Source organism: Podarcis raffonei, chromosome 12 (genome assembly GCF_027172205.1).
Source record: "Podarcis raffonei isolate rPodRaf1 chromosome 12, rPodRaf1.pri, whole genome shotgun sequence".
NCBI lineage: Eukaryota > Metazoa > Chordata > Lepidosauria > Squamata > Lacertidae > Podarcis > Podarcis raffonei.
The window spans coordinates 46,555,181-46,582,372 of record NC_070613.1 but is presented as its reverse complement, the minus strand read 5'-3'; the positions used below and the strand labels follow the sequence as shown (position 1 = coordinate 46,582,372).

General features: G+C 44.7%; 1 protein-coding gene across 3 annotated transcripts in view; it reads left to right on the top strand.

Annotated features, from left to right (window-relative positions):
• The first annotated feature begins 550 nt into the window (after positions 1-550).
• CPNE4 (copine 4) overlaps positions 551-27,192 on the top strand; it is a 204,957-nt gene continuing 178,315 nt past the window's right edge. For 2 of the 3 annotated variants that reach the window (XM_053409656.1, XM_053409654.1), the window contains exon 1: positions 5,605-5,901. The gene's annotated coding sequence lies outside the window, so the exon portion shown is untranslated. Of the gene's footprint in view, positions 571-5,604; positions 5,902-27,192 lie in introns of those variants that run through there. The other variant, XM_053409655.1, reaches the window with a different exon arrangement.

Genomic DNA, 27,192 nt, shown 5'->3' with positions numbered 1-27,192 from the left:
GTACAGTAGGCTGGTTTCTACACACATCCACAGACCCCTCTCTACTCTCCAGAAGCATTATCAAAGCATGGCCAGTGAAGGGGGTTGCCAATGGAGAGTCTCAAGGGCCAGACCGGGAGGAGTTGAGGGCCACATTTGGCCCCTCCGCCTGAAGTTCCCCATCACTTACATAGTATGTGACTAAAGGTGATAGTCATAATACTTGTAGTATTGTGGCACTGGTTTATTTAAAATTGTTGTGTTAATTTAAATGACTTATTTATTTATTTTTTTAAAGTCATGTGAGAACACTGGCAAAAATAGAAACCTTTCTCTCCCAAATAATCCTTCTCTCTCTCTCCGCTTTCTGTCTCTCTTTCGGAACAAACCTTTTGTATACTAAAGATATTTTGATGCCACCCACAGGAAGAAGATGGTATTTTTGGTTCCTCTGCCTTTCTTCCTTGGAACAGCTGAACATCCTATTGGTGGGGAGGAAAACCTGATCTCTTCAGCAGTGCTGGATGGAGACGTAGCAGTTAAGTCGAACTGGTGAGAAGCATATCAGAGTGATATATAAATAACCACAGGGTGAGATTCAAGGCTGTTTCTTCTATACATAATAATGTCTAGGCTCTGTGGCTCTGCCACCCCCATCCCCAGGCTGGTTTATGAGACAAGCAAAGACAGGAAACATGCTTTAAAAATATTCCTCTTGGAGCAGTTAAATGATGATCCTGTACTTAACATGAAGCACATTGTGTTTGTCTATAATTTCCCCCCAGTATTTTTCTGGAACAATATGCACTAGATTAGTGGTTGGTAGAAGGTAGATTTGTATTCTCTATAGTCAATTTCTGGGGTGATAGATCAGCAACAGTAATGATAGCAAAGCAACTTTTCCTGTCTAAATTGGGCAGCTTAAATGAAGGAAGTTAACCAGGGACGGACTTTTATATGAAAGGAGTGTGAGTTCTGATCTCACACAGAAAACTAGGCTCAGAATGTGCTCAGAGGTGCCCTGCTCTTTAATACGAACTGTACAACTTTTGTACCTGGCACTCATCGGTAGTTCTTGGGGTTCTTGTGTAAAGACAAACAATTTGGTCCCACAAGCCAGAATTCAGCCCACACTCCCACCGAAGCCCCTGCCTGATGCAAGGGCGTGGTGAATGTGACTAAGCAACTTCTCAGAAATACAAAATTATACAGTTTTAAAAAGGGCAAAAAAGTATATAGGCATGGAAAGATGGAGGGAAGAAGTGGAGGAAGCAATACCTAACATGCATTGGTGATATATATGTTTGATTGAATAACCTGCTCAGTTTGCAACATGCTTAAACCATAACCTGTTATTTGCCCTTAGACCTCTGGAACTGCTTCTTGTTCTTTGTCAAGGTGTGGTATGGTGGAAGTGGGGGGGGGGGGGAATGCATGCAAATAAGGGACAGGAAGGATGTGGGAAGGAGAAACTCCTTTTACTTGACTAAGTCAGTTCCATTGGCTCAGTACTCAGTTGCTCTCCAGGGTCCTGGACTTTTCAAAGGATTGACCATGGGATCTAACCTATGCAAAGTTCAACAGCTGAGCTGTGCATTCCTCTTTTAAATAAAAGGGTAACTGTGGTGCACAGATGCTTGCAAAACCATGAGAGACAGAAATGTATTTTTTAAAAAAAAAAAAACTGGAAGAGCCAATCCTCACAATGCATTTGATATCCATTCAAGCTGTTTCCTGGTGAACAACTGTAACCAGGAAGTTCTGGGCAGGTAGTTCTGTGAATGCGGTGGCTATGTAAATACAGTATTCTGGCATGTCTTTGGTCCTCGCTACATACCCCAAATCACCCCATTCACAGGCTGCATTTGCTACACCCAGGAAGGCTGGGACTGCTTGAAGGGATAGTTCAGTTGGTAGAGCAAGAGATTCTAAATCTCAGTTGTGGGTTTGAGCCCCACGTTGGGCAAAAGATTCCTGCACTGCAGGGGGTTGGACTCGATGACCCTTGGGGTCCCTTCCAACTCTACAATTTTAGGATTTTATGACACATATTATGTCAATGACATTCAGAAACTCAATTCTGTGCTCTAATCACAAGAAGGAATTATGGAAGATGAACTACCTAGGCTTATATATACAGACCAAACATTGGCTAGATGTCTTTGAGCTGCAATGATAGGATCCTAATTCCACTGAGCTGGGAATAATTCCAATAGAATTCAAAAGGATTTGCTTCTGAGTAGACATGGTTAAGATTGCGCTGCAAATTAAGAAAATCTGTTCTTTCTTTCGCATTCCTTAGTCATCATATTCCATATTCCTCTGATAGGACTAGCCTAGGGCACTATGATGAAATCGATGTCCCTGGTGTTATTAACCTCTGACATCTTGTATACAAACCCCAGATGTGAAAATGAACTTTGCTGCTGAAGATCAGAAATGGTTAAAACCTTAAGCTGTTTCGCCGTAGGTGTTCTAAATAAGGAACTAGGAAGACAACACCGCCTTGTACATTGACAGTAATGGGTACAGGAAGGAGGTAAGGGGAAAACACACAGGAAACCGATGATTAGGAGGAGATGTTACAGGTAAATGTAAATCTCACTCAGAATTACAGCAGGGAATTATGTTTATTTTTTGCAGATGCTCATTGGGTCTTGTACATCTTTGAGGTTGCATGAGGGTAGTCTACTTTCAATAATCATGCCACATGCTCAATGAAAAAGCATTATTTCCATATGTGCTGCCTATCTGCACTAAGACGAATCTTTAATGTGTTTCCAGCAATAAGATAAAGTGAGATAAAATCCTGGCAGTTGTTAATACATCCTCATTAGAGAGCGAGGGCTTGCTGGCAGGGAAGGCTGGCTCTCCATTACAAGTTGTTGTTGTTGCTGAATGTCCCTCCCCCCCTTTTACTGTGGAAGCCTTCTGGTGACCAATCATCCTGTGGGCTATGGCAACCATGGGTTATTTCCTGCACTTCATGCATCTCAAAGCCCATGCTCTGCACCAGTGTGACAAGGATTTGCCAGTTTGCCAAGCGCTTGAATTCACCGGGGGGGGGGGGATATTCATCACAGCTTCATGCCCTCTTCCCATGAGGAACTGGCTTCCCAAGTAATATATTATTTGTGGATGTGCGTCAAAGACAGGGCTAGGTGGTATTTCTGGGCTCAGTAAACCTTTGCTGCTACAGATCTAGGGAGAGTGGCGGTTTGCCTAGACAGACCCAGGCAGGGCGATGCCCACCACAAGGCAGGTTGAAGCGGCACCATTAAGGGATATCAAATCATTTATTCATTGTAAATGGATGTACAAATGTACCAACATTTGTATGTTATCTTTCTGCCATCCTGAAATGTGAGGTGGCACATGTGAGGTCCCATCCATAGCTCAGTGGGAAAGCATTTTCATTTCATGCAGAAGGTTCTGGGTTCAAATCTCTAGCAACTCCCTGGCACGGCTGGGAATGTCTCCTGTTGAGAACCCTGAAGAGCACTGCCAATAGTGCAGGCAATACAGTTACATATGCTTCAGGTTACATACGCTTCAGGTTACAGACTCCGCTAACCCAGAAATAGTGCTTCAGGTTAAGAACTTTGCTTCAGGATGAGAACAGAAATCGTTCTCCGGCGGCGCAGCAGCAGCAGGAGGCCCCATTAGCTAAAGTGGTGCTTCAGGTTAAGAACAGTTTCAGGTTAAGAACGGACCTCCGAACGAATTAAGTACTTAACCTGAGGTACCACTGTACTGTGCTAGATGGATCAATGTTTGGATGGGGGTATAAGGCAGTTCCCTATGTTCCTAACCCTGTTATGTACAAACTTGCAACACGTGGGAAAAAATTGTGTATAAACATAGACTTGCCATGGGCAAATTTAACAATATTTGGCCAGAGACCAAAATGGGTGCACCATTCCTTTGTAAGTGAGGCCACACAAAAGTCACACACACACACACACACACACACACACACACACACACACCCTATCTATCTTGACAGGCAAAAGACATGAGGTGCATCCCAACTGAGCAGGAGTGCTTGAGACACGTGAGGGATATTGAGGCCTGTTGAGAGTCCCAGGGAAAGGGTGGAGAGGACAGGAAAGTCAGATTCAGCTCCCAGGCCTGGGGCTCCTCATGTGGGATGTCAGCATCCAAAATGCATGTGCAAAGGGTTAATGGCAAGAACTGTGTGGCAGTTGTGGCCATTGGTTCAGTTATGGCAGTTAGTTAACAGTCTTAACAATTACAGCAGCAGGCATGTTGTGTTGTGCTGCTGTCTGCCTCAGAGTTAGCCAATCTGTTGCAATAGTTTGATCTATGTCGGATGTATTAGCAATTTTAGAAACATCCACCGGCATTGTATATTTAGTCTGCAACTGCAAGCACACTGAGCAAAAGTTATCCGTTATTTAAACTTTAAAAGAGTGTCTTGCGAAGGGGGTGGGGGAGAACTAATTAAAGGGTCAAACAACCCAAGGCTGACTTCTGCCTACTCTGCTAATGAGAACTAGAGTTTAATTCCAACACCACAAACCGTGCTTTGCAATGCCATAGCATGGCACGATATCCTTCAGGGCGCATTAAAAAGCAGTAATGTTCTGAGGAGGGCACCCTGGGGGGTGGTCACCTCATGGGATAGAAAAGTTTTACGGCAGGCCCTGCTCATAGGTTTAAGACTATTCCTTGACTCCAGGAGCTCCCACGTTGTGGCATGTTGCCTCACGGCTCCTAACGCTGATTTAAATGTTTGGCAAAGGTGCAGAGGATTTCAGATTTCTTCCGGGACTAGGACTGAAGGCCTTCCATAGGCAGCCTTTTTTTCTGTTGGGGGGCATAATCCTTTGGAGGTGCTTTGCCAGAGGCCACACAAAGGCAATGGGGCGAGCCCCTTTTTCTCTATTCTGCCACTCCCTCTCTCTTCCACACACATTTCTCTCCCTCTCTCTCTTCCACGCTCTATTTTCCTGCCACTTCCCCTCCCCTTTCCCCTTCCTTGCCACCCCCATGAAATCTGGCTGAGGGCCACACAAAATGAGACAGAGGGCCACAGGTTGCCCATCCCCTCAGGGCTATAACCAGCCCTGAGCTAGAGGTGGGGTGAAAATAAAAACATCCTCATAGAAACTCTCTGTCCCATAAATCACCAGGAGGCTTTTGGTTTTTGGACAAACAGTACCTTTTGCACATCTCAGTTGGTTCAGAACGTGGTGCTGATAACACCAAGGTTGCAGGTTCGATCCCCGTTTGGGACAGCTGCCTATTGCAGGGGGTTGGGCTACAGGATCCTCAGGGATCCAACTCTACGATTCTACCTGATCCTTCATTTGGGAAACCACAACACACATCTTCTCGTTCTCTTTAGCTCCACTTAGCTTCGCGCTGAGCACGTTAGCAATTGACACACTTGAAAGAACTTTAACTGAGCGGGCAGTATATTCTTAAGGCAAACGGCCCCCGGGGAGTATGAGAGAGAGAGAGAGAGAGAGAGAGAGAGAAACCACCACCGGGGAGCTTAATATAAATATAAAGGGGAGGCGCTGTGCCTGCCCTATGCCTCCAGGGGGCGCGCGCGCGGGGTTTCTCCGCCTCCTTTTCAGCCCAGGCGCCCGCGCGCGCTCCAGAAGGCGGGCGTCTCTCGCTGCGCGGAGCTGCCTCTCCGCCCGCGCCCAGCCCAGCCTCTGTCTCTCTCTCTCTCTCTCCCTTCTCATCCTCAGTCAGAGGCGAGCGGAGCCCGAGAGCGCGGAGGGATGGAGCCCGGCTTCCTGGAGGGATGAAACTCCCGAGCGCCCCACCGGCTCCCTGAGCGCCCCGCCAGCTGCAAGCGAGGATTTGCCAAGAGCCCCTCCGTCCTGCGAGGGAGCGAGAAAGAGCCGGTTCGCGGAGCGCTCCATTCTTCCCAGATCCCTTGCTCAGGTAAGGCGGCTTCCCCTCGGCTGCTCCGCCTTGCATCCCACCCTCCCCAAAGGCATGCTGGCTAACTTTTTCTCTCCATCTCCAGCCGTTTCTGGGGTGTGTTTCTTTCTTTCTCTCCCTCCCAGACCCGCGTTCCCACGTTACGCGGCGCCTCTCGCCGTGCGGAAGGACTCTCAGTCACGGGGGTCTCCCGGGGGAAGTTGGGGACCCCGGACTCTTGGGCAAAGAGCTGTGATTTCGAGTCCACGGGAAACAAAACGGTCCCTTTTTTCCCACAGAGTTGTCCAGTGGGGAAGGGACCCTGGGGGTCATCTAGTCCAACCCCCTGAAATGCAGGAATAGGCAGCTGTCCCATGCGGGGATCGAACCTGCAACCTTGGTGTTAGCAGCAGCATGCTCTGGCCAGCTGAGCTATCGGAAGCGGGTTCTGCTCTGTTCGGGTTATTGAGGGGAAATAGGCACTGATTGGGCTCCATTCGTCGGGATCCCTTTTATGTCTTTGCAAAGGGACCCCAACCCAAGTTGGCGAGAGCATGAGCCTCTCTCCCCCCCAGTGCTGCCCTCACTGCATGGGCTCCCCCAGCTACGGCAGACTCTTTGCCTTGCACTTATTTCCCATCTGGGTGAAGTTGAGAGAGGAAGCAGCCTTGTTATCTGTAGCAGATAATGGTATAAGTGTATATATATATATATCAGTTATTAAGTGTAAAGAATATCTTGCATATTCTCTATAAAAAGAAAACCCCTCAATGGGCGTTTTGTTTCAAAACGTTAGATAATCTCCTGTACTGGTTTCTCTGTTTCAAAATCCTTGCACGGCTCCGTTCTCTCTCCTGGTTACTTTGGATATCTGTGGCAGCCCCCTAAGTTGTGGCGCTCCTTCCCCACAGAGGTGCGCCTTACGCAGCTTCTGGCGAATGCTGAAAATGCACTTCTTAACCCTGGCTTTTGACACTTGAGGTGTAGAGTTTTAAAACCTACCTTATTTCTGCCATTGTAAATTGTTCTGAGCTGGGGTTTTTAATATTGTGTTTCAATGTTGTAACCCATGCCGGGACCTTAGGATGAAAGGTGGATAATTGGTCATTATCAGTCTTCATTATCATCATACCCAGTTCACCAACAACTTCTCTTTTTTGGCTCAAAGTACCCACGTCATATCCCTTTTGAGTTTCAGATACTGACACCTGGCATTGAAGCCTTCCTAACTCCCTTCAGCTGTGCTGTGCTCAGCAGTGATTTCTGATCATCTGGTGATGCTTCATATCTGAGCTGCTTCATATCTGTGCTCCTTATTACCTAGGACTGAGCCTGAGCTGGGCTGCTTTCTGAGTAGGCATGCCTAACATTGCGCTTTCATTTTCTGATGAGAAAGCCCAGGCTGAAGCCACCATTTACAAAAAGAATATACAGCATAACGTGTCAATAAGTATTTCCCCAGACCCAATATAACCCCAAGTGTTTACTGGCATGGCTTCTATTTGAATGTCTGGTTCCCTGGGCAGTGAAGGGCAGTTTTTTGAGAGGCAAATGGGAGTTTGGTGCACAGGAGCAGTAACGGGAACTTGGGTGAGATCTGGGTTCAAATCTGTTGCTGCGTTGACTTCTTCCACCTTAAGTTTTACATGTGTGATGGGTTACCAGTGTTAATAAACAATAATATTGGGGCCGGTTCATAGATTATCTACCTAAAATACTTGCTGCGTTTGCATAATAACCACAGGACAACTCAAAAGAAGCAACGAGTGTGTGTGCGTGAAAAAAAGATATATACTGTTAGTGGTTTGGGGAAAACTTAAGGAGGGAGCATTTGTCACAAATAGTATCGGGAACAACGGCATTAACGGGAAACATCATTAGAAAGTAAGAAAGAATAGCTTTTGGGAGACCTCTTTGGGAAAATACTGTGTTTTGAAAGGCGACTAACAAATCTACTAAATAAAAAGAGGACTGTAAAATTGCTCGCATTTCTAGTGTTCCTGAGGCACATTTGCCCTCAGAGATAATTGGAACCTTGTCTTGAGTAGTAGCATTTTTGTTGCTTTCAAATTGGCTTCTTTTTTGAAAACCTGGATTGGCTAGGATGTACGTTTGGATCCCCTCCCCCTTTCAACTTCTCTCCTGAATTTGTCTGTGATTCGGGAAGTGCTTCGCACACCTTGATCCTAGGCATCTTTACTCAGAAATAAGTCCCACTGTGATCAATGGGACTTCCTTTCAAGTAAGTAGGCATAGGATTATAACCTGAATGAAAATGCCGTAAATGATTCTCTCTGCTTTCCTGAAGAGGGGGAAAGGATTCCAAAGCGAATTTCAGGGTCTCACCCTTCACCCCAATGTTTGGGGAGGGATATGGAGAATCTGAGCTCAGCTTTGCAGTGGTAGAGGTCCATTGGCTTCTGTTTGCCTGAAGAGAAGGAGATGGCCAGTCGTCCCATCCCAGAAAAAGACCTTTGGGCTTGAGTTGGTGTCAACAAGAAAGGATGCCCATAAACAACTGTTCATTATTTTATTAAGATTCAATGTTCAGATTTCTTTTATTTTGGTGTGTTTTTTTTAGTGGGGTGGAGCGTTGTATTTTTGAACTGTATTAGTTGCATTTTTGAAAGCTGCAAGAGCTGTTTACCAAAATCAATAAAAGATACTGCCCTATAAACAGGGGAAGGGCTTATTCAGAATACCCCTTGATTGTTTTTTGGGGTTTTGGTGCCTTGGAGGGTAAATGGTGTTCCTTGTGTTCAGTGCTGACACCACCTATCTACGCATTTGTCCCAAGTAACTAGAACTTTCAGACTGCATAAGGAAACTCTGAGTCAAATATATAATAAATATGCCACATTAAAGGCATCACCCACTTGCCGCACAGTCAGAATGGTCAGAAGCAAAGCTTTGGGGTAGTGTAGATTAGGGCTTCCCGAACTTGGGTCTCCAGCTGTTTTTGGACTACAATTCCCACCATCCTTGACCACTGGTCCTGCTAGCTAGGGATGATGGGACTTGTAGTCCAAAAACAGCTGGAGACCCAACTTCGGGAAACCCTGGTGTAGATGCTTTGCTTGAGGATCTGGAGAGCGGACCAGGAATTTGCCTAATGCAAAAAGCTTGCAGGAACTTGAAAGAACAACTCATTGTCAGGGGATGTGGTAGCAACTGTCAAGAGTTGAAGCCGGTTTCAGAAACAAGGATGTTGTCCAATTTGATATGATTTTAATCGTTTATGTGCCACCCATTAATGGGTGATTTATTTATTCATTTATTTATTCGGTAAAATACGCTTGCAATCAAACAGAAACCATCAATATGAAAAGCTAGAATTCCAGTAGAGCCCCCTGCCCCAGCAGAAAACCAGCACAAAGAAGCATAAGATAAATTAGAAACAACACCAAAAGCTATCAAACATGGGAAATAAAAATGTTCAAAGAAGTGAAGCGTACGGAGCCTCAATTATTAAAAAGCCTGTGCGTGTTTACTTAGGCGTACATGACTATATGCATGCAAAAGGCTGGTTAATGTGGGTGTGTAAGAAAAACGGTTCCATGCATTTTTGGCAGGCAGTGTGTGGTTCAGGTCCCTCAACCTACACTCACTATCCTTTATTCTTAGTAGGTCTGCATAGGATTGTATTGTAAACCAGGTCACTTCACTGAAGCATCCCTTGTTAGCCTGCCAGAGTTCTGTGGGTGCCCTGCTAGCATGCTAACACTGCATGTGTACTGGCATCTGAGAATCCTGGTTTAAAAGAGATGCTGTGTGTATTGGAGATGGTGCACAGGTGTGATTTCCTTACGTGTTTGATGTTCTATTTGAATTGGACCAAAGTCCTGGGGGGCAGAGGGGCTTTGATAGGATTGCAACTTCAAGAACAGCTATGAAAAGTAGGAATATTTCCCCAATCCCCAAAGACAGTTATTTAGCATATGCCCCATTCATTTTAATGAATTTTGCATCTGAATAAGAAGCTTAGAGTTGCAGCTCAAGGTTGCCATTCTAAGGCTGAAGTTCTTCAGACACTTGCTAGAGTCAAATGGATTTTGCATTGGAGTAATAAGTTTGGGAAGGGATGCAGGTGGCGCTGTGGGTTAAATCACAGAGCCTAGGACTTGCCGATCAGAAGGTCGGCGGTTCAAATCCCCGCAACGGGGTGAGCTCCCTGCTCCTGCCAACCTAGCAGTTCAAAAGCTCGTCAAAGTGCAAGTAGATAAATAGGTACCACTCCGGCGGGAAGGTAAACGGCGTTTCCGTGCGCTGCTCTGGTTCACCAGAAGCGGCTTAGTCATGCTGGCCACATGACCCGGAAGCTGTACGCCGGCTCCCTCGGCCAATAAAGCGAGATGAGTGCTGCAACCCCAGAGTTGGCCACGACTGGACCTAATGGTCAGGGGTCCCTTTACCTTTACCTTAATAAGTTTGGCCTTGCCTCTTGGGGTTCTAATACTGCAATTCTAATGACACTTACTGAACGTGAAACACTGTAATATGTGTGTGCTCAGGGGTGAGCCCCTATGAGTTCCATTAGATTTACCCCATGGACATTGCTAGGCACCGAAAAAGACTCGGGGAACAGAGTCAATACACAAATTTGTCTCTAGGAATATTCAGATGGCAGGAGGATGGTAGCAATCTTTGGCATCATGCTCAGCCACCTTGTAAGCAAAGTTTTTTGTTTTAGAAAAAGTTTAAAGAGAAGGGTGGGAGAAGAAGGGAAAGGAGACCCGGGGTCCAGACCTGAGGTTTGGGCCCACTCAACCACCCCAACAACTCTGCTGAACTTATTCCCAGGGTGGGATGTGCGCGTAGGATTGTGGGGCAACTCTGTTGAATGGAATAGGCTTTACTTCCACATAAGCCTGTGGCTTTCACTCCTTTGTCAGAGCGAGTTCCACTGAAATATGTGGAAGGTGATCCTATGCAGGCTCCTGTGGAAGTAAATCTTACTGCATGCACTAGTGCTATTTTGCAATTCTATATGCACTTATCCAGAAGTAAGCCCCATGAACTTATTTCCAACCAGTGTGCCAATTGATGTTGTTGTTTAGTCGTTTAGTCATGTCCGACTCTTCGTGACCCCATGGACCAGAGCACGCCAGGCACCTCTGTCCTCCACTACCTCCCGCAGTTTGGTCAAACTCATGCTGGTAACCTCGAAAACACTATCCAACCATCTCATCCTCTGTCGCCCCCTTCTCCTTGTGCCCTCCATCTTTCCCAGCATCAGTGTCTTCTCCAGGGAGTCTTCTCTTCTCATGAGGTGGCCAAAGTACTGGAGCCTCAGCTTCACGATCTGTCCTTCCAGTGAGCACCCAGGGCTGATTTCCTTAAGAATGGATGCGTTTGACCTTCTTGCAGTCCATGGGACTCTCAAGAGTCTTCTCCAGCACCATAATTCAAAAGCATCAATTCTTCGGCGATCAGCCTTCTTTATGGTCCAGCTCTCACTTCCATACATCACTACTGGGAAAACCATGGCTTTAACTATACGGACCTTTGTTGGCAAGGTGACGTCTCTACTTCTCAAGATGCTGTCTAGGCCTGTCATTGCCCTTCTTCCAAGAAGCAGGCGTCTTTTAATTTCGTGGCTGCTGTCACCATCTGCAGTGATCATGGAGCCCAATAAAGTAAAATCTCTCACTGCCTCCATTTCTTCCCCTTCTATTTGCCAGGAGGTGATGGGACCAGTGGCCATGATCTTCGTTTTTTTGATGTTGAGCTTCAGACCATATTTTGCGCTCTCCTCTTTCACCCTCATTAAAAGGTTCTTTAAAGTGTGCCAATAGTGGCATATAAAGAAGTCAGGTGCAAGTCTCTCTTTTGAGAAGGTATTTCCAAACATGGATAGTATCCACAGGGTGTGCCTTTAGTTTTCTTGTGATTCTCTCAGTTGGGGATTGCTAATGTGGTGACCTCCATGTTTTGTGGGCTACACCTCTCATCATCCCTGAACCATTAGCTGTGCTGGTAGATCTGATGGGAGAGAAACATCTGGAAGACACATGTTGTGCTCTGAGCTGCAATCTTTTTCTGTAATGTAGACATTGGAGAAATGGTAGAGCCGGGTTTCTCAAACCTGCCTGGTTATCTAAAGCTAAGGCTGTAATCCTAAACACACTAGTAGTAAGCAGCAGTGAAATGAAGTGGGCTTGTGAGTAAGCAAGCCTCCGATCAGAATGCAAAAAGGATTACTTTCCCGCATTACATGTGCACTGCTGGGTTTTTCTAATCATTGTGATGGCAGCTGAAGGGGTGAACTGCCTTAACTGAAGAGCACTGGGTTCAGCACTAAGCCGAGGGGATGCAAAATAATAATAATAATAATAATAATAATAATAATAATAATAATAATAATAATGCCTTTTTAATACAGGTGCCTACAGAGAATATCCATAAAAAGCAACTGTGCCAAAAGGAATTATTGTGGAAATAAGAAATATTGAGTGGGGGGGGGGAACCAGATTTTGTCCTCACTCAGGATGCCATATTACCAAAATCTGGTCCTGCTGGGTTTATGGTGATGTGCAAGTTTTACCTGAGATGGTCAGTGCTACTCCTGCATGCAGCCTCGGGAAGGAAGGAAGTTTTCCATTACATGTGGTCCAAGAACTGCAATTATAAAAACTTCTGAACACCCAGGATTTGGAAGCCATTAACAATAGTTCCTGGTTAAAGAACCAACAGCTCATCCGGTAAACAGGGCTGTAACTCGGTGATAGAGCATCTGCATTAGGTCCCAGACATCTCTAAGTTGGACCAGGGAAGACTCCTTGTCTTGAACCCTGGAGAGCTGCTGTACTTCAGTGTTGACTATACCAAGCTAGATGGACCAACAGTCTGATTTTGTATAAGCATCTTCTGCAGCATCTTGATCTCACAGTGACCAACCGCATGGCTTCGGGAAGCCTGCAAGTTTGCACTTACTGGGAACTATAGTTAACTGTGACTTCCTGAGTTGTTTTTCTGCTTATGCAAAGGGAAGAACAAAGCCGTTTGCACAAAGCTTCCACTTATCCTGGCTTACTAATCAGGAATTTGATCATGCACATTTGGACAACAATATCCATTAGCAATCTACAGTTATGTTAAATAAATGTCCCTGTTTGTAATTGACAGCTGGCCCTTCCGTAGCTGTCAACTTTCCCCTTTTCTTGCGAGGAATCCTATTCGAATAAGGGAATTTCCCTTTAAAAAAGGGAAACGTTGACAACTATGGGCCCTTCATCTCCTTTTCAGGTATATTGGTGCAATCCAATTACATGACTTGCTTGATTCTTCTCTTGTCTCTGCTCCTTATCTTGTTTCCACCTTCCTTTAATTTTTCTCTCTGGCAACTTCTTCCAGTGTCGTCACTTAGGCACGGTAAAGTGAGCTATTGGCAGCCTCTAGTTCCAGAAACAGAGTTTCCTTTTAAACAGTCAATTTTCTGTTGATTAAAATTAGCTTTGCATTCCAGTTTTTCTGCATATGTGATCCTTCATGATTAGTTCCACATTTGCTTGGGGGCCGTGTAAACATAAACATACAGCTAGACAATGTGGCGATTTTGTTAATTTTTCTCCAAGAAATGTTTAAACCCTCTGATTAATTTTAGACATGGTAGATAAAACAAAATACGAGTTCACGGTGCTCTTTTTAAAGCTTGTCTTGTGATTTTGCGCAGCTTTGATGAGACTGCCTCAAAATAATTCATATCCATTATTTTCCATTGGTGAACTGGGGCTAGTCTGGGCACTTGGTTAATCTTTATAAGGCACATTTGATATTAAAACCAGCTGGGAGCACTGCCTGTATACGGATCCTAAGATTGCTATTAGTCATTTGCTATGTACCTGGCTTTAAACTTGATTAAATAACTTTGGGTTAGAGCATCTCTTTTTGAGATGCCCCACTAAATTATTGCAGAAAAGTTGAAGTCATTGTAGGGGTTTTTTAAAGTCAAGAGCCTACTAACTGGTGGCATGAATGTAGCAGAACCTTTGCCATCTCATAGAAGTAATACATCTGCTTGCTCAGGAAAGGGTCAGTGTAGACAATACCATGCTTGATAGATGATTGGTCTACCTTGGTATAAGACTGCTTCTTATGTTCCTATGACTTGGATTCTCAGATAAATAAATTCAAGGAAGTTCATTCAGGGAAGGAAAGTTTCCTGTTTCCTCCTCCCCTGTTGCCTGTCCCACATGGCTCAGGAGGGCCCCTTAATTATACAGAGATGCTTTTCAGGGGGTTGTAGCAGAGAGGACAGGAAAGTTTCCTTCTGAAAACTTCTTTAAGGGCTCATCCAGCCTTCCTTTTGCACCATGCAGTCATACCTCAGGTTAAAGTAGCTTCGGGTTGAGCGTTTTCAGGTTACGCTCCGCGGCGACCCGGAAGTAATGGAACGTGTTACTTCTGGGTTTCGCCGCTCGCGCATGCGCAGATGCTCAAAATAACGTCATGTGCATGCGTGGAAGCAGCGAATCGCGGCATGCGCAGATGCAGGTTGTGTTTGCTTCAGGATGCAAATGGGGCTCCGGAACAGATCCCGTTCACATCCAGAGGTACCACTGTACGTACTTTTTGCACCACATTTTCCTGCTGAATCAAAGCAAATGGCAATCTGCAGAAAACTCAATTGTCAGTTGCTCCAGTTCAGCAGGAAACTGTGGGTTTCCCCAGGGAAAGCACTGTGACAAAAAACAAAACCCAAATGCTCAGTCACAGAGCTTTAAAGCTCAGACCTGTGCCTAGAAATGTGGTGCCAGAGGCAATCTGGATGAGCTCTAAGTTTCCTTAGGCTCCAACCTATTGATCCTGATTGAAAATGCATGCTGAACACATTATAGCAATGGGAACTTTGAAATCAATGGAACTATTTCCACACAGTGCCCACAATCTAAATGCAAGTTGATGTTCAAGTCCAGTGAGTGCAGTACATGTAACCATGGATTACTTGGTGTTCGATCATGGTCAACTTGTTTAGGGCTGGAGCGTCAGACGTACAACCAAAGTAGACAATATCTACTGATAGATCTGTTGCTCTTTTAGATGTAATTAGAAGTGCACATCACTATCGCCTTACATGTCTCTGGTTTGATCTTTCTCCCCGTATTTTCAATATGCCCTCCTCCCACCATTGTTTAGTCTTAAATTAGAAAAAGGGAAAAGTATAGGAATTCAGTGAAGCAAATATTAAGACCTTTGTCTGGGGCTCTTTGGAACACATTTAAAGTTCATCTCAGAAGCATTGGATTATATGGGAGATTGGTTAGAGACTATTGGTAAGGCGTTTTCTTAAGGTTGCAATCCAGAACACATTTGCTAGAATTACACAGCACAATCATATGCATGTCTATTCAGAGGTGAGTCCCCTTGAGTTCATACTCCCGGGTTAGATAGTATAGGACTAGCGTTGTATGAACAATCTGTTCCAACATTAATTCACATCTTCATCTGGCATTTTGCATTCTGCTACAATTGATTTAATTTGCGCAAGTCTTTATTCCACTTCATAATCCACAAATGTGGAAATATGTTCTTTTTCATATATCATAGCACACAATAGATATGCATATCTCAGCCACATCAGCATATATTTATATATCAGTAATTTTCCTGTGTGTTCTCTTTCAAAGTTAGTGAATTTCCAGTCTTTTGTAGGAAAAAACAATTGAGAGCCTTATGGTAACTTAAAGACAAAGTTAATGAACAGACTAACAGTTCATCATAAAGCAGTCTATGGTTGTAATTTCAACCGTATCTACTCTGAAGTAAGTTCTTTTCATTTCAATGGAACTTACTTCCAGGTAAGTATGGTTAGGATTGCAGTCTATCCCACTCACTTAACCAGACGCATCCTGAGATCTACAGGTATAAAGTGGTATACAATTTTAATAAATAATAATAATATTTTAAATTGCAAAATTTCATTACAAAAATTTGAGATTTTTTTATCTTATACTTAAAATGGTCATGTACATGTGTCTGGTGAAACATCACACTGGGAGTAATTTATGTTTTAGGTATTTGTAGTAATCCTGATTTGTTGATTGACAGTTTTAAATCTTTTTTCAGGCCCGTGTATTCCTGCCACGTGAAAAAGACCCACAGTAGATGACATGTTCTGTTGGTTTTTAAATTCAATTGGGATGTGACTGGAAGGATGGCAAGGACACTTGTAAAGCCAAAAATTCAAAGATTATGGGGATGGTTTAATGGTCAAAAATTCCACATCATCATCATCATCATCATCATTTATTATTTATACTCCGCCCATCTGGCTGGGTTTCCCCATCCACTCTGGGTGGCTTCCAACTGAATATTAAAAACAATACAGCATTAGACATTAAAAACTTCCCTAAAGAGGGCTGCCTTCAGTTGTCTTTTAAAAGTAAAATAGTTGTTTATTGCCTTGACATCTGCTGGGAGGGCGTTCCACAGAGCAGGTGCCACTACCGAGAAGGCCCTCTGTCTGGTTCCCTGTAACCTCACTTCTCGCAATGAGGGAACCTCCAGAAGGCCCTCGGCGCTGGATCTCAGTGTCCGGGCTGAACGATGGGGGTGGAGACGCTCCTTCAGGTGTACAGGTCCGAGGCCGTTTAGGGCTTTAAAGGTCAGCACCAACACTTTGAATTGTGCTCAGAAAATGGACTGGCTGTTGAGTATTCATTTCAACACTGAGCTATCGTGTGATATAAAAGCCACTTCTGGAAGCCAAACAGAATAAAACACAGGTGTAGTTTCCATTTTATTTGCTTCCAGAAAAAAATCAGTGTGCAAACCTGGACACCCAGAAAATCATGTTTTTGTGCAGGGGTGTCCAAGATCCTGCAGGGTGCAGGTATATTCCACAAGCACCACTCCATCTCCAGGATTGCCTCTCCCCCTTCACAGCTGTTCTGCAGGGTCCAGGTGATCCTGCAGAAACAGGGCAGGATCACCTGGACCCTGCAGAATGCAAGAATGCTGCTTGCGGAGCATCATACGCACCTCTGGATTGGCTGCTCAGTTTTAAGGAAAGCTGCAGAACGGACCTCTGCTCAACAGCTGTTGGACGGAGGCAGAGTTTCCACTGCAGTACCTGCTGGCGTAGATGGAATTTTGCACGCCGTGGCAGCACATAGGTACTGCAGTGTGAAAGGAGCTTTAGAAATCAGAGCAGAAAGGCTGCTGTTATAATTGGTAAAGCTGACATGATAAATGCCATGTCTGAATGCAGCCTCAGCTAGTTCCTAAAGTTGCTCATGAACTCCACTCTAGCCTCCATTCATGGAAGCCAGAGGCAAAATCCAGGGACACAGTAGAAACTTTGAAAGAGGATGAAAAGCAGGACCAGTGTCTTGGATGTGTGTGTGTAAGGCTGGAGAGGGAGTCTGGTCTTAGGAAAGTCCAGGGGCTGGGGAACTGATAGAGAAGCTTGGGGGGGCACATTTCTCCACTCCAAAATACAGATTTGTATTAGTGTACTAAGATTTTTGGGACGTGGGTGGCGCTGTGGGTTAAACCACAGAGCCTAGGACTTGCTGATCAGAAGGTCGGCGGTTCGAATCCCCGTGATGGGGTGAGCTCCTGTTGCTCAGTCCCTGCTCCTGCCCACCTAGCAGTTCGAAAGCACGTCAAAGTGCAAGTAGATAAATAGGTACCGCTCTGGCGGGAAGGTAAATGGTGTTTCTGTGCGCTGCTCCGGTTTGCCAGAAGTGGCTTAGTCATGCTGGCCACATGACCCGGAAGCTGTACGCCGGCTCCCTCGGCCAATAAAGCGAGATGAGTGCCACAACCCCAGAGTCGGCCACAACTGGACCTTTACCTTTACTAAGATTTTATTGGGATGACCTATTATGATGTTGTTGTTGTTGCTTTTAAAAAATGTGCGCTCTCTCTCTCTCTCTGTGTTTTAATGTTCTGGGAACTGCTCGGTTTTAATAAATAAAACTGAAGTGGCATAGGCTCGGTTCCTTTGAAAACTGTGGGGAAATATCCAGGTTTTCTACCTGAGTTTGCCAGATATGTATTGAAAAGGAGGAGCATTAGAAATGCCCCCCGGTTATTTAAGTAGAACTGGTTCAGTAAGTGACCTGCTACGACATTGATTTGATGTTTTCTGGGATGGTTGCTAGAATAGTTTCCTGTGCATGCCCAGGTGGAATATAGGCATAGAAGGCTAACACAGACACTTGCTGGTGAAGCTTCTACTATCAGTGATGAAGGCGGTATCTGAAAAAAACGTAAAAACAAAACAGTCTTGTGTAGTCTTTGATTGAAAGGTTGCTTTAAATTCTGAGCAGCTTATGGAACCTTTGGGATAGAAAATGAAATTCATTTCGTGTTTCTTTTTCCAATGGCTAGAAGGTACAGCGGGCGGGAATACTGTACAGTGGTACCTCGGGTTACATACACTTCAGGTTACATACGCTTCAGGTTACAGACTCCACTAACCCAGAAATAGTGCTTCAGGTTAAGAACTTTGCTTCAGGATGAGAACAGAGCAGCAGGAGGCCCCATTAGCTAAAGTGGTGCTTCAGGTTAAGAACAGTTTCAGGTTAAGTACAGACCTCCGGAGCTAATTAAGTACTTAACCCAAGGTACCACTGTACTCTAAACTAACTTGACTTTAAACTAGCTCTAGATATCATGTGCGTAGCGCTCCCCACCCGCATTCCAGTCCAAAGAGCAAAACAGTTAGTGGTAGCGTAGCAGAGATAGCCTCCAAGTTGTTGTTAAACTACAACTCCCATCAACCCTGGCCATTGCCTATGCTGGCATGGCTGATGGGAGCTGGAGTCCAGTAAGATCTGAGAAGCCCCGCAGTGGGTAGTCCTGCACTTTAGTCTATTAATGAACTTCTGCTTTGATATGGCACAGGACAGGAAGTATCTCAGAAAGTGACAAATAGAGGCTATTTAAAAAGGACTCTACCCTTGGATTGAATGGGTTAGCTGCCTCTACCAGAAGATGCTGCTACTGGTGGTGTGCCTAGAGCAGGCATAGGCAAACTCAGCCCTCCAGATGTTTTGGGACTACAACTCCCATCATCCCTAGCTAACAGGACCAGTGGTCAGGGATGATGGGAGTTGTAGTCCCAAAACATCTGGAGGGCCGAGTTTGCCTATGCCTGGCTTAGAGTAGCAGTGAACTGTTAGCAAACAGACCTGCATGCCATTTGGCTTGCCCTGTGCCACCTACTGTACCTTAGCTCTTAGATGAGGTGGAGGTCATTGTCTTGTGGCCGCGTTGAAGTAAGAGTCAACTGCAAGCTGTATGTGGGACAACAACAACAACTATCTGACTTTTAGAAGGCATCTGAAGGCAGCCCTGTATCAGGAAGTTTTTAATGTTTAATATTTTACTATGCTGTAAGTCGCCCAGAGTGGCTGGGGAAACCCAATCAGATGGATGAGGTATAAATAATAAGAATAAAAATAAGAATTTATTAATTACATGTGGAATTTTGCCAAAGGTGAAGGGCACCATCTTGTTCTCCTAATCAAGCAGCGAAATGCGTTGGGTAGGGAGTCTTAAGTTTAGTCGCTCACATCATTTTGCAAATAAAAATAAATAAAAGTCCTCATGAAAATTCACCAGAGAATTTCTCCTAAAAGGCACCTTTTTTTTTCTTGCAAAGCAATTTCCCCCAATAGAATGCTCTTTTCAGTCTGTGCATATATGTGCACATTTTACCACCCTAAACACATTTTTTTGACATGTTCCTTGGCTAGGGAACTGTGTTGCAGAATTTGGACAACTGCGGGTTTTGAAAGATGGCTGCTTTTGGTTGTTTGGGAAAGTGTGAATTAGGCCAGATTGCCTTTAGACACCACCTTGAGTTCCTTAGAGGGGGAAAATGGGATATAAACGCAATAAATAAATAAATAGATAGATAGATAGATAGATAGATAGATAGATAGATAGTGTGTTGATAGCTGCACCTCTCTTTTCCCCACACCTGACATCACATATGGCCTCATGTTTGGGGAGAACAACCTTACAGGGTGAATCTGAACCTTTGGTGGGCTAAATTCAGCTGGCAGTCCTTTTTCTCCTCCTTGCCATCCCACCAGAGTATGGGCTTATATGGAAAAATTCCAGCATGAGTTAGGTTGTAGTACATACAAGGTCACAGCTGGTCACTTGTGGCTTTGGGTGCTTGTGGTGGCTGTTCCTCCAGTCTGCATAAAATGACAGTAATAATAATAATTTATCACTTATACCCCGCCCATCTGGCTGGGCCTCCCCAGCCACTCTGGACAGCAGCTTCCAACAGCATATTAAAGGTAAAGGTAAAGGTACCCCTGACAGTTAAGTGCAGTCACGAACGACTCTGGGGTTGCGGCGCTCATCTCGCTCTATAGGCCAAGGGAGCTGGCATTTGTCCGCAGACAGCTTCCAGGTCATGTGGCCAGCATGACTAAGCCGCTTCTGGTGAACCAGAGCGGCACATGAAAACGCTGTTTACCTTCCTGCCGGAGCGGTACCTATTTATCTACTTGCACTTTGATGCGCTTTCGAACTGCTAGGTGGGCAGGAGCTGGGACCGAACAACAGGAGCTCACCCTGTTGCCGGGATTCGAACCGCTGACCTTCCGACTCCAAGCCCTAGGCTCAGTGGTTTAGACCACAGCGCCACCTGCGTCCCAACAGGATATTAAAAACACAATAAAACATCACACATTAAAAACTTCCCTAAACAGGGCTGCCTTCAGATATCTTCTAAATGTCAGATAGTTGTTTATTTCCTTGATATCTGGTGGGATGGCGTTTTACAGAGAAGGCCCTCTGCCTGGTTCTCTGTGGCTTCACAGTGAGGGAACTGCCAGAAGGCCCTCGGCGCTGGACCTCAGTGTCCGGGCTGAACAATGGCAGTGGAAACACTCCTTCAGGTATATACTGGGCCGAGGCTGTTTAGTGCTTTAACAGCTGAAGGCAGCCAAAACTTTAAAAAGCAATTTCTAAGTTTCTGTGCATGGGCAATGGATAAGATTATGTGGCTGATGTGGGAATCAGATTATTAATTTTAAATATGCATAGCATAGCTGATGTGACCGTCATGAATGCAGTTTGGGGGATGATTAATAGTGGGGCCTGTAACCAAGACTACCGAACTTGACCTCGTGACTCCTTCATCAAGCAGGCTTTCAAATGAGCAGTGAAACCTATATTTATCTCATATCTTTTAAGAACATAGCACTTTTTTCAGTGTTGTTCTCAAGGCGTTGTCTTCAAGGAAGGAAATGCAACAGCCGGCATCTCGTGGTGAGAGACCCAAACAAAATTCCCCCAGAAATCCAGTTTCCCCTTCCCCATAATTTAGAAAGGAACCGTGTTCTGTGGAGTTATAATAGGTTCTTTCTTCCCACCCATGACCACCCAATGGCGGTTCAGGGCCTGCAACAGGGGCATGGCTTAAGACACTTTGGACCTGGGTATCTGAAGCCTTATCTGCTCCTCTATGAACCTGCTATGGTCTTCTGAAGTCCATCTCTGGGTACCCTGCCTTCTGAGGCAAGGTGGGCAGCGGCTGGAAAAAAGCCTCCACAACTACGTAAGGCTGTGTCTACTGTTAAACAGACTGAAATGGCCCCCTTAGGCAGTTGATTTTGGGTGTTGTGAAAGGGGACATTTTCATAAGGACATAGGAAGAGCTCACTTTCCCCTCCTGCCGTTTCCAGCAACTGGCGATCAGAGGCATGCTCTGCTTCAGTTGGTAAAAATAACTTGGCTGGACTTGGTTTCTATGGAAAAAAAGCATAGGGAAACTATGGAGAAACTCAGACTTGCTGCTCTGCCCCAGAAAGCCTTGGGTTGGCTGGCTGTGCTTGGCATCACCCCTCATGTCGTTTTGATGCCAGGTGAAGCGTCCACAGGCCATTAGATTGCATTGATTACAAGTGGATTTTTTCAAGCGCGCCAAAGGGATTGGTGGCTTTACCAGGTGAATGTCTGCCCATCACATGCAGACTAATGCAGCCCTGTTGGGAAAGTAAGTTTCCCATTGAATGCCACTGTCATTCAGCATAATGAAAGAGGAGGAAAATTCAAACATGCATCTAACTTAATGAGGCAAATTGAAGTTGCATGTATTTCAATCCCAGGCTATTAATTTACAGCTCTGGAGAAAGCAGAGCATGCCGCTTCTTTCAACTATGTTTCAGCGGCAGAAAAAGCTTCATTTTCTTTCAGTGTTCTGGAGTCTATCCTAGAGAAAAACCATGGGACACGCTATAATATTTTTTTGGAATATGTTGTTAGTTCTCTTTAGGCACCCTCTTAAAGCTGTAGCAGTCTCGATGAAACAGAGTCAAGGTTTGGGATATAGCTAGCTAGCTAGATAGATACAGTGCTGAGTATTCACTTTAAATACTGGGGTGTGTATTTATTTTCAAGATAATTCAAGAGGAGGTGAGAGGCTGGCTGCTGCTATTTGAGTGGCAGGACACTAGGGGGCACTGGAGTACAAGCTGAAGCTCAGTACTTAGAAAGTACAGAGCAAATTATATATATATATATGAGTGGGAATTGTGTGTGTGTGTGTGTGTGTGTGTGTGTGTGTGTGTGTGTGTGCATGGGTGCAAATAGAGTAGGGTTGGGTTGGGTTGTTGTCCCTCGATTCCAACTCTGAGATAAGTTGGACACTGTTCTCCATTTGCAGAAGCTGCAGTCCCCTGCTAAACTGCACCCAATGCTATTTATTAATGTTTTATTAATCCAGAATATGCCCATACTGTTAAAGAGCAGGAATGCCTTCCACCAAGACACAGCACTCATAAGCGTGGTCTGTAGGAAATGGCAAGGAAATCTATCCTCTTCCTACTTTTTAATCATCCTGATTGGGAAAATTGTGCCAGGGTCAACCTTGCCCAACATTCATCAATGGGGTGTGTGTGTGTGTGTGTGTGTGTGTGTGTGTGTAAAATCATGTTCTTCTAAAAGAGAGGAGCCAGAAGAGAGCCAGGCTGTTCTTCCAATGATTTCCTTCTAGGTCTCAATCTCACTCTTTCTGTATTCCCAGTCCAAGAAAATTATTAATTATGGTTTTTCCTCTGCCTGGTCTCCAGTGAGATTAAGGCAGTGTACATGGTTCTCAAATATGCATATAACACCACATTATGCTTATTCCACACTTGTAAGGAATTGATTTCTCATTGTAGCAGAACCTGCACTCTGCCCATACACCTTCACTGTATCATTTTTCCCACCTGTTAAAATTTTTGGTTAGGCAAACCTTCCCAGAAACATAAAGCTGGCATGCATTTTAACATGTAACAGTATTTTATAATGTCTGGATGCCGCTTTATATTGTTAGACCAGTTTGTTTTTACCTACTGACCTTTATCAATAGCTTTAATGTATATTTTATGTGAGACGTTTATAGAGATTTGTACGGTTCTCATACGTAGGGACAGGGCTGGTGGGTGTGGCTTGGCCAAATGGGGAGGCCTCTCAGGTCTAATTTATTGGCAGATTCTCCACTCCAGCAACAAAAAGCTGGCAAGCGCTGCACAGAGCGATCCAAAGTGTTTTTAAAATAAGATGCTTGTAACAGAGAGAAGAAGACAGTGAAGGTGATAAAGCTGCATTGCTGTAGAGTTGCAAAAGTAGACTGCTATTCAACATCCTGAGTCAATTGCTTCGCTCTCCCTACCTGAGTCTTCGCAGCAATCTTTGAATAATGTTTGTCCCTTAGGTTTCATCCAGCACACTTACTATGATATGCAATAGCACTTCACTCGATCTGACCAAGACCCGAACTGAATTGGGCATTTTCAGAGGAACTAGGGTGCTGGGCAAGCCATGGTTGGACTGGATCCATGGCTCTCATGAGGTGGAACATCAGGCAGGAAGGAGAGGCAGGCACCGGGCAGGAAACTTGTCAGAAGGTCAAGGCAGACCCTGACCACTTGCTGTGTCTTCCTGGGAGAAGGTAGGAGCCCATGACCTGCCTTGCCCTGCCCGACTGATGCCTGTCGCACCCAGGATTTAATGACTCCATCAGCAGATGCATCAATCCTTCATGCTGCAAAGGGAAGCCACTTGCGAAGGAGCACAGGGCAGGATCAGTGCCTCCAAGAAACAGCTATTAGTCACAAATAAGCAGGCCTCGGTCCTGTATACCTGAAGGAGCGTCTCCACCCCCATCGTTCAGCCCGGACACTGAGGTCCAGCGCCGAGGGCCTTCTGGCGGTTCCCTCATTGCAAGAAGTAAGGTTACAGGTAATCAGACAGAGGGCCTTCTCGATAGTGGCGCTTGCCCTGTGGAACGCCCTCCCAGCAGATGTCAAGGCAATAAACAACTATTTTACTTTTAAAAGACAACTGAAGGCAGCCCTCTTTAGGGAAGTTTTTAATGTCTGATGCTGTACTGTTTTTAATATTCAGTTGGAAGCCGCCCAGAGTGGCTAGGGAGACCCAGCCAGATGGGTGGGGTATAAATAATAAATTATTATTATTATTATTTATTTATTACTATTCAGCAGAGGTGCGGATCCTGCGCAGTGCAGGGTTCTCCTTTGCAAGCAGCTTCCCGGAGAATCCTGCTTATTTGTGAGTAAGCCTCATTGAACATGGTGGGATTTACTTGTGAGAAGCATGATTGCACTATTAGCATATTAAAATATTTTATGTCAATAAGTAGCTCTAAGATATCTGGGACTTGATTTACCTTCAGTTGCAACCATAATCAGATGTTGCTGGAATTAGCAAGGAGAGGGGCGGGGGGGGGGGAAGCCCTGGCGAATAAAATGTAGCTCTATTTTGATATAACAAAAATTAACTGCAAATCTCTAGCTAGCAAGATCTAAAATCATGCCAGACAGCTGTGCCTTGTTGGGTCTGCTGTTAATTACTTTCCCAAACTGCTGTTTATCACCCGTGTGTTTGACAGTTGATGAGTGTCTAGACATGCATGTGTGCGCATGGGCTCCAGATGTTCACTTTTGGTATGGATTTGCCCTCTGTACATTATGTGCTCCAGCAAGTGTTCAGCAGATGTTTCGAGGGATTCATTAAGTTTAATGAATACATGGGATGATTTAAGATTATGAAAGGCATGCCAACCAAGCAGTTTTGGATTTGCATTATCCAAGAGGAGGGATAGAGAGTTCTTTGTACAGTGGTTCCTCGGGTTACAGACGCTTCAGGTTGCAGACGCTTAAGGTTACAGACTCTGCTAACCCAGAAATAGTACCTCGGGTTAAGAACTTTGCTTCAGGATGAGAACAGAAATCGTGCAGCGGTGGCGCGGCGGCAGCGGGAGGCCCCATTAGCTAAAGTGGTGCTTCAGGTTAAGAACAGTTTCAGGTTAAGAATGGACCTCCAGAATGAATTAAGTTCTTAACCCGAGGTACCACTGTAATATGAAACATGCCTTTTTAAGGATGAAGGAATCACTCATGGTTGCCAGATTCTTGATCAGCGTCCTATCCCTAAAGAAGAGAAACGGACTCCTGTGCGGCTCGGATAATCTTTTTAAACTATGATCTATGTTTTAGGATGTAATTAGGTGATTTCACCATTGATGTCTTCTACTAATTTATGAGTAGAGGGCGATGTTTATGTTACAAATTTATTGTAATGTATGATGTTGGTCTTTTGTTTTTGTTTTGCTTTGGTTCTTGTCTGTTTTTTGTAAGTCTTGGCGGTTTTAAATTTGGAGGTTTAAGTACATTATGTTGGTATGGGAAACTGTCGTGTGATGGGCCAATGGCCGTAATAAAGATCAATACAATAAGGATGAAGGAAAGCCAGGCGTGCCTTGGTCTCACCCAGATGACCTCTACACCACAGTGCTATGCACAGTTGCACATAAGTAATCTACCTGGGCACAGCTCTTTCTCTCTCTGAATTGCCAAGTGGTGTATAATAAGTCTGATTGTTGTGTGAAGCACAACTTAAATGCACAAACCAATCAAAACACACATACATAAAGCCATTATTAAAAACAAGAATAAAATTAACGGAACATTTAAACTGGGTGTAACTCAAGTAACCTTGAGGGTAACTTAGATTAGACTACTGCCCTGCAATGTATGGGGGGGGCTGCCTTTGTAGACTTCTCAGAAACTTTGCTTAGTAATGTGACAGCTAAGTGACTTACTAGCACTGGTTACACAGAAAAAAAGGGAAAGGTAGGGATGTGGGTGGCGCTGTGGTCTAAACCACTGAGCCTCTTGGGCTTGCCGATCAGAAGGTTGGCAGTTTGAATCCCTGCGACGGGGTGAGCTCCCGTTGCTCGGTCCTCCCGTTGCCTCTGTCAAACCTAGCAGTTTGAAAGCATGCCAGTGCAAGTAAATAAATAGGTACCACTGTGGCAGGAAGGTAAATGGCGTTTCCATGCGCTCTGGCTTCCGTCACAGTGTTCTGTTATGCCAGAAGTGGTTTAGTCATGCTAGCCACATGACCTGGAAAGCTGCCTGTGGACAAATGCCGGCTCCCTCAGCCTGAAAGCGAGATGAGCGCCGCAACCCCATAGTTGCCTTTACCTGGACTTAACCGTCCAGGGGTCCTTTACCTGTTTTACCTTTATACAGAGCCCATTGCATCAGTTCTTACACAATCTTTTTCTGAAATTGCTTTGTAACGCGAATATAAAGTTGACACTATTCAGAATGCTCATTTGAATTGGGCTAAACATCCTGTAGAGTACATAACCAGCAATATGGAAACCCCGCTGAGATACTATCATATTTTCTTTTTCTGCCCCTAATTGCTGCCTGGGTTAAACAGATCCTGGTTGAAGCAACAATTGAAAACAATGAAATGAAAAAACAAGGTGTGTTTGTATTGGAAACATGTTACCTTGTGAAATGCAGTTTATAATTTTAAAATTAGATTCTGGAATTGCATCTGTTTCGAACGTTACGCTCTAATGAATGGCAGGTTTAAAGGGGCAAGTGGGCAAGCGAAATATAGCAGGTGTGGGGCACAGCATTTTGGAAGGCTTTGCTGCCATGATCCTTTCCCAACGTTTCATGCCAATATGGCAAATCTAATTAGAAGGGGTGTATTTCAGTTCAACTGGATGGGAGACACAAGCTTGTACTTTTGTTTTTCATGCTGAAATCAATGAAACTCCAGTCTTGTTCAGGCATTTGCCTTGTTCAAGAGGAGTGGCGCGCGGGGCCCTGCCCCCACAAGCTTCTCCTGGCCACCTTTGCATGCTGAACTAGAAGAAGGGGGAATCTTTGTATATTCACTGAAACGTGCTTAGAATCTTCTGCATGATCAGGAGTCCTGTGCATTCAGTGTCCTTTTTCACACAGAGGATGTGTTGAGCTGGATGTGCAAGCATTGCCCCCTTCAGACATGCAAAATTTGTTTCAACTTGTT